The sequence below is a fragment of the Aplidium turbinatum genome, chromosome 9, assembly GCF_918807975.1.
Source record: "Aplidium turbinatum chromosome 9, kaAplTurb1.1, whole genome shotgun sequence".
Taxonomy (NCBI): domain Eukaryota; kingdom Metazoa; phylum Chordata; class Ascidiacea; order Aplousobranchia; family Polyclinidae; genus Aplidium; species Aplidium turbinatum.
In genome coordinates this window covers 21,484,489-21,492,639 of record NC_137480.1, presented here as the reverse complement: position 1 = coordinate 21,492,639, position 8,151 = coordinate 21,484,489, and positions in this window count along the sequence as shown.

Genomic DNA, 8,151 nt, shown 5'->3' with positions numbered 1-8,151 from the left:
CGAAGTTCGATCGGTTTATGACATTCTGTTTTTCTGTTTTTCAAAGATTGTTACTTTCACATTTCGACAAAAAGCAATGAATTGAAAAGTACAGTATTTCAAAAATACGGTAGCCTATTTCTTCCTAAGTGTGATATCATAAAACAAAACTGCGACGTTTGAGAGCACAATACAGTATACATCAAAAAAAGCAAATCTAAGCATTGTTAGTTATGAGCAGATACTATAAGATAGGTATATAATTCCCTTTCACTTGTTAAACTTCAATCGGCTATATACAAAGCAGAAGGCACCAAACTGCAGCCAGTTCTGGACTTTTAACCAACTGTACTTTAGCAATAATGTGGATCATATATGAACATATAATCATCAAAAGTTAACGCTAAATAAATAGGCTACAAATACAAAGCAGGTGAAATGCTAAAGTAAGTTATATCGTCGTCGTCGTGTCAGTCTCTGGGGCCGAGGGTCTATCCTTTTACCACCCCAGAGTCACGATGTATATAGTTTACCATTAAGTGAAATTTTAGTCAATTTTAGTTTAGTAAAAAAAAATTAAAATAGTTCTTTTTTTTCTGAACGGTTAACTATGTTGGACTTTAGAAGCTTGTGATAAAACAACGATTTTATTTTCTCTACAACCCATTTGCTCGTAAAGACTGATCGATTTAATTTTTGTAATTTTTCACGTACAGTTTGTTAACGTAGACTGTATTGAACTGAACCAAATGGTGACCCGACCTGCGAGCAAACCTTTACAGCCATCTGGTCTTTTTCGGAATAGTTTGGTGACTTCTGCATAAACTGGATGAAAAGAGCTCAACTGCATTGAAAATAAAACGCATAGAAAAACGTCATATGAAATCTTGCAATATGGTGATAAGTAACAAGAACTATGACATTATGGAATTTTGAAACAACGAAATTATAAACACTTTGTGTCATCAGTTGCACCAATATAGGCTAGTACCGTACGTTAAACAAAACGTGTACTACCAAGAAAGAACACTATCCGAATTCAAATCATTCACAACCGGAAAATTGCATTAAAAAGTGATAAAATTCTTGTTTTACTACGGTTTCAATGATATCAAATTAGCACAAAACGTCATTGTGAACTGTGACGTCAACGTGGCAAATTTGTGTGCGATTTTTTTCGGGGGACCTTGCAACAAAGTTCATTCAAATTGAAGTAGTTTTTTGTTGCTATCATTTTTATAGCAGGCTATATGCAGATCTATGTTTCGTAACGTAAATGCGGGGATGCGTAAATGTTACAAGGCTAGAATGAGAATCATTCTTTCCTATACCTTTTAAACGGTAATGAATAATCTTACTCATGTAAAAATATTAAGCCTACAGCTGTAGCGACTAAACTGCTACGTTTACAGCACAAGAACATACAAATTGCATTGGAATTAGCCAAGCTATGTGGAAGGAATCTGTATACTTGGTTGCTGTTTTTTTAACCGGATCACAATTCGTATAAGGATTGAAACACGTATTGCTTTTTTTTATCCTTATTTTTGGTTACTTTTGGTACGCTTCAACATACCTGCAAACAAAAATAGTATAAGTTTTTAAGCACCAAGAATCTCTACGAAAAAGCATTGCTGATAAAAAAAAAAGAAACTAAAATCAATTTGAAAATTAAACAAGATTTTGTATAAAACTTAATATATTGTAAGACTGTTTTATTGTTTATACGACACGCTTAATTGCATACAGAAATACAATAACTTAATGACTTTTTACTTTTTGTCAACACAGTATTAAGTTCATTGTTATATTCAACATGGGGATTAATTCATGACCTGTATGATCAAAATTGGTTGGTGATGATGATGATGATGTTCGTTTGAGCAATCCCGATTGTTTCAGTTACGTTAAAGTTTGTTTCATAGGTGTACGAGCCGGGGGTGCAGGGGGTGCAATCGCACCCCCAACCTGTCGAGAATTTGGGAAAGATTTCATATTTGGGCAAGATTTTATACCTAATTCTACACCGTGGAAAAGGATTTCCTGAAACTGGAATATCAACTTTTTCACCAACTCACTCGCAACAGCAAAATTAAAACTACGGTATTGTACAATGTGCAAAATTCTTAATTTTAAATTCGTTAGATAAAACTATATGTCCCACTTTGCAAAAGCTGCAAATATTCTAGCAACAGTTCCTGCAACTTCATGTTCAGCTGAGAGGTCTTTTTTCCGGATTACGGCGACTGAAGAGTGAAGACGTATTTGAGATCAACAATGGGCCAAACACGACTGTCAAACTTAGCTTTGTTGCACTTGGAAAGACCAACAACAAATAAAGTGAATGTCAATCGCATTGTAGATATATTTGGACAACGAAGTGGGCGAAACAAATACTTCTTTTAAATTTGTGTAAGCTATACCGCCAGTCTACCACTGTATTTAATCTATTATAATCAATCCTGGGCATGACGTTAAAACTACAACCGGTGGGAAAGGCTCCAGTGGGCAAACTCTGGAGTTATGGGAAATATGGAGTTAACCCTTAGTTTTCCATTACTCCCAGGTCTGCTCTGGCCCGTAGCAGTAGTACCTGTCAGGGCCCCAGCTATGGGTCAAATAACACCACTCCGGCTTGTCACCTTATTCAAACCTGGATGTGTGGCAGACTGTGCGGAAGAAGCCCATCACTGGATATAGCTCTACGGACAGAAAGGCACCATCCAGTATCACAGTTGCAGGACGTGCCCAAGAACATGACTTGACACGAAGACGTTATGGTTATCCTGCTGCATCTCATGCTTCACCCAATCGCCTCGACCAAGTCTTGCCATTGGACCCTGAAACCTGAGACGAAGGAGTGAGGTTGGAGTCCTGCGCAGCCCTCCCACACTTAAAACAAAATCATGCGCAAATCATGTTTGGCCATCTTCGGAAACGAAGGGCGAACATTACGAATCGATACTTTTTAATTTAGTTTTGCAGTTTTAGAGCCATGTACAACTGCATTCTATTGGTTCGTTAGTGTAGTATCAATTACTCCCTTCAATCGTCTTTTGATAAATTTGTTATTTTGCAAATTTGCATAATACCAGTGGCTTTGTGGAAGTCGTGTCAGTTGATGCCTTATGCTGTTTTTTGTTTTTTTTTCTTGAAGGCTATATTATTGCTTTTTCTTACATGTGTACAGTACTTTTGTTTAGGCACAGTTGATTATATTTGGATATTTGGGCAAGAATTCTTTCGCACCCCCAAAAAACATGCTTCCCGTACACCTATGGTTTGTTTGTTTAAGCTGTTGGCTATCTTTGAAATTCAATAAAACTCACCATTAAAGGTTTCAGGTGAGATTTCACCCATACTGTCTTTTATGCGTTGTTTAAGCTTTAGATACAGCGAAAGAAGTTTTTTTAGGCGATGGCTTGCTGAACTTCGTGTTATTCTTCGAAGTAATTTCTCTTCCATATGTTAACTATTAGTTCAAATACATCAAATCAAACGTTACAATATTTTTAATTGAGAATAATGATAAGTTATCAAAAGCGTTTTCTTAATCAAGGGATTAACTTTTTTTGTATCGTTTATCCTAAACCTTTGGTTTTTATGAATAATTTCATATTATATATTTTTATTTATTATTATTATATTTATTATATATTATTATATATATATATTTTTATATATTATATATATATATTATAAAATAACACAAAAAAGTTTCAAAATATATAAAGTTATTATACAGTACAATATAATAATATACGCAATTCAGCATGTTTCAGCAGCAAATAAATATGTTGAAAAAGCATGTAAACAACGGTTACTAATATAGCCTATTATTGCAAAAAAGTTTACACTATGTTTGTAAATACAGTACTGTAAACGTATGGATGCAATTACGTCTATTATTTGATTGACCTTGAAAATAGTAGAAATTCGGTGATGTATTTTAAAGCTTGGCTACAATTTCAACAGAAGAATAAGTGTTTTGTAGTTTTTTTGTGTGAGACATAATTTAACATCAATGAACTAAAGCGTTTGTTAAATCCAATTTTAAATAGTCTCCTAGACAGCAAAATTCGTGATTTTTACATTGAGTTTGCAGACGTTGAATCAATGTAAACATTACGGATTTTTCTGTCTGGGCTTATACAGGTAAATAGTTAACTAGACAAAGAAAACTATGAAATTAAAAACTGTAAAAATAAAGTGTTGCTCTGAAAACAACACAAGAGAACCATATCAATTTTTACGGTGTCCGACGTTTTTTTCGTAAACAATTGTTCGTAAAACAATTGTTCGTAAACAATTCTTCGTAAAATTAATTTTTCGTAAAACAGTTACAATTCTTTACGAACAAATTAGGGTAGCGTATATGCTAGAGATGTGCTAGATGTGACGTGCTGTAGTGTAGACGAGCAGACAGAGTGTAAAGTCCCTGATTCAGAATGGCAGCGAAAAAGGAAAGCCAAAACTTTTGTATGGTGGCCAGCTTTATCACAAAGATTATAGTGCACTTAACGCACAAGGGCAAGAAACTACTTATTGGAAATTTGAGAATTTTCAAAGGAAATGTCCTGCACGAGTAACAACAGGGGCCCCGAAACAATTTTTGACTGGGGGGGGGGCAGGATTATGAAAAAGGGCACTTTTGTTGCTGAAAGGCCAATTTTTTAAAAAATTTTAAGATAAGATATAGTGATAATGCTCATCTATCAGCTCACTATCGAGTAATGATACAAGTGTCCGGTATACAAAGAAGGACATCATGCTGTGTTATAATGATGTAACCTACTGTGTTGCAGAATTTGTGCTGTGAATATTATTCTGAGCTTTTGATTGAAAGATTTTGATTAACGATTTCAAAAATATTTTCATTGTCGAATATCTCGAAAACTAGAGCCAATTCAAAAAAACTAAGTGCATTTTCGGAATCAGGGGTCTTGAAATACTTTGAAATGACTCTCACCTTTATTTGTGCCAAACAATTTTTGTTGGCCTGTGTTATAATTAGGCTAAAAGCGAATAACAGAAATTGTTATATTGCAAAATGTGCGGTAGCTTACATGACTTTAAAAGGGCACTATTTCCCCCATGTCCCTCCATGATGCCCCCCCCCTGCCCCCCGCTTCCGGCACCCATTAGTAACAACCTGAAAAATTGTTCACAAACAATTGACCTATCACCTGTTTACAAACAATTCCCTATGCGAACAATTGATGTATTCGAAGAAATGATTTACGAAGAATTGTTTTACGAAGAATTAATTTTACGAACAACTGTTTACGAACAATTGTTTTACGAACAACTGTTTACGAACAATTCACCTATAACCAATTTATACTGCAGCAACAACTAACAATTCATGAAACAATGATATGAAAAGCGTTGAATTAATGATGTTTTACTTTTTACAACGCAATATCAAATTCGTTGTTATAATCAATATGAGGAATAATTCATATGGCTTATATAATCAAACTTGGCTGAAGATAATAATGATGATGATGATGATGTTCGTTAAAGCAATCTCAGTTGTTTTATTTACGTTAAAACTTGCTTGTTTGAGCTGTATTCTCGGAACTCAAATAAACAATCACCTTTCCGGTCTTCACATTGACATCTTGTCCAAAGTCACTTTTTTGTGACGTGGAAGCTTGTTATACTGCTGAAGAAGTATTTCTGGGAGAAGGCATTTTGAACTTCGTGCTGTTCCTTGAAGTATTTTCTCTTCCAATATGTTGACTAAAAGTTCGAATGTACCATGTCAAATGTTTGATTGGAAATATTGATATTAAAAGCGATTTCTTAATCGAGGAATTAGTTTCTTCGTTTCGATTTTTAATCGTTTATCCTAAACTTAGGCATTTTAGGAATAATTTTATATGATATAATAATAAAAAATTATTGTGAATTATATAAAAATATAATATAGTATATTAATATACGCAATTCAGCATGCTTCAGTAGCAAATGAACATCTTGAAAAAGCATGCAAAGTGTAATTAACACAGCCTATTGTTGCACAAAAATTTGATTTTTGTGCAACAAAAATTTGAGGACGCCAGGGGTGCACCCAGAGCGTCTTCACACTTCTTCGTTAGTGATCTTATCCATCCAGTTAATTCCCATCATTCTACGAATGAACCAAATTTCAGCACTGTTGATCTTCTTTTCTATCTGCGGGCGTACAGTCCAGGATTCACAACCATATAGCAGAACTGACCAAATGCTCCAGTTACAGTAAATAAATAATCCATTAAGCAAAAGAAAGTTTGAATTCGCAAAGAAAAGCGCGTAGCTTGTGTTTGCTTGCCGGCTAGCATATAATTCCACTTAGAGTTAGACGAGATTTCAAGGTCGTTAGCTGACTGAGACTATACAGCGCTGGACAAATCAATTAGTCATTTTTGTAAAAGCTCTTTTTTATTTTTTTTAACTAAAATCTACACTTTACAGCCAGCTTACCTTTTCTAAACTAAAGATTACAGCATGCAATCAGTTCACAACTATTAGTTTGTGATGACTATAGTCAAAAAAGAAAAAAATAATGCTCTGTATGTCCTTGCGCTACATGCAACAGTTGTTACCTAAAACCGAGCGACCAAGCCGGTTTCAATTGGAGTGACATTGCATATTGAAACTGGTGTACTGCACTGTAGTTTGAAAAAACCTTCTTAAGTTACAGTTTAATTAATTAATTATTTTAATGCGACTTGAAAAACATTCACTTGATTTTGTCAGATCTTGCTGGCAACTGAATCAAAGATACAAGCCAACAAGGCTAGTTATCATCTTTAACATCAGAAGGTAACCTAGTAAATAGTCACCAGAAGACCGCAAGTTACTTTAATGATAACTGATCTGATGGATATTTCTTTTGAAATTCAAACACTTAAGTGTTCACACTAACTTAGTCCTTGACATTTAGTTCCAGTGCGAAGGCTCGTATCTTGACTACATATAAAATGCAAAAATGACTAATATGCCATACTTTTGTATTCTAACGTTCCATGCGAACGACGACGTAGGCTATGCTGAGGAGAAACATACGGTAGATAATAGGGTGTTTCATTTTTTCACCATTTTTGAAATTCAAAATGCCTGGGGTCCCATCTGGTGGTATTTGGGGTAAAAAGTTTACACCCCAATTTTTTTCAATTATGACGTCATATTGAGGTGGTCCACGCGGTTTGAAATTTTTGGGCCTCAAAATCTCGAAATTTGGCCGTATCTCCGGAACCGCTCATTATAGATCGACAAAATTAGTATCAAAATGCGCAGAAGGGTCGGTTTCCTATACCTGATGTAGAGAATATTAAGGTCTATTTGCTTCAAAAAAAAAGTTATTTCAAAAAATCTGATTTTCGGTCTATTTTCTCCTAAAGAACAGAGATCAGGTGATTAAGATAAAAGTTTTTCTGTATTTTTCCACTCTTGGAAGCTGTTATTGCATAATAATAGTTGGTGTAAAGGTTTCAGTACTGGGCTTGTCTAGTCTTGCTATCTGGTTAAGCAAAGCCCCATCTTGCATTGCTCCGGGACCCTTCTTGGCGCCGTCCACAAAAGAAATGACATGGAAAAGATATATTTCGTTTATGTGGAACATGCATTTGAGGGTATGAATATCATGACCAACTTCATCATTAAAATAATTGACCAGTCGAGTATTGACTCCGGACTTTTTTCCTGTGTTGAGAGCAGTCGTATCAGCCATGACTGAATATACTTGGGAAAGGTGAACTCTGCAAGCCTCCTGGATGATGGTGCCAAAAATCAGTTCTGCAGTGACCAACACACTTTTGGGAAAAGATTTAACAGCAAGCACACTTTCGTGCTTTATGCCATTATCATCAACAAGTTGACCCAAGAAAACGTATCGATCTATTTCATCGACAATGCGCCCATCATAACATAACTGCATGGCAGAAGCTGAGTTGAGAGGGTTCTCACTTTCCATCAGAGATTTTTCTCTCAGAGATTTTTTGTCGTTTGCGGTATACTGTCGAAGGTGATGCAGCATTGCAGCTACTTGATCTTTTCCAAGAACCGACCTCATAAGATCTGACTGCTGGCGTACCGAAGTCATCCTACGATCAGCAAGTACACAACTTCTATCATTTATGGAAAAAGCATGTACTTTCTTGTACACTTTTCCCCAAACAGCTGGTT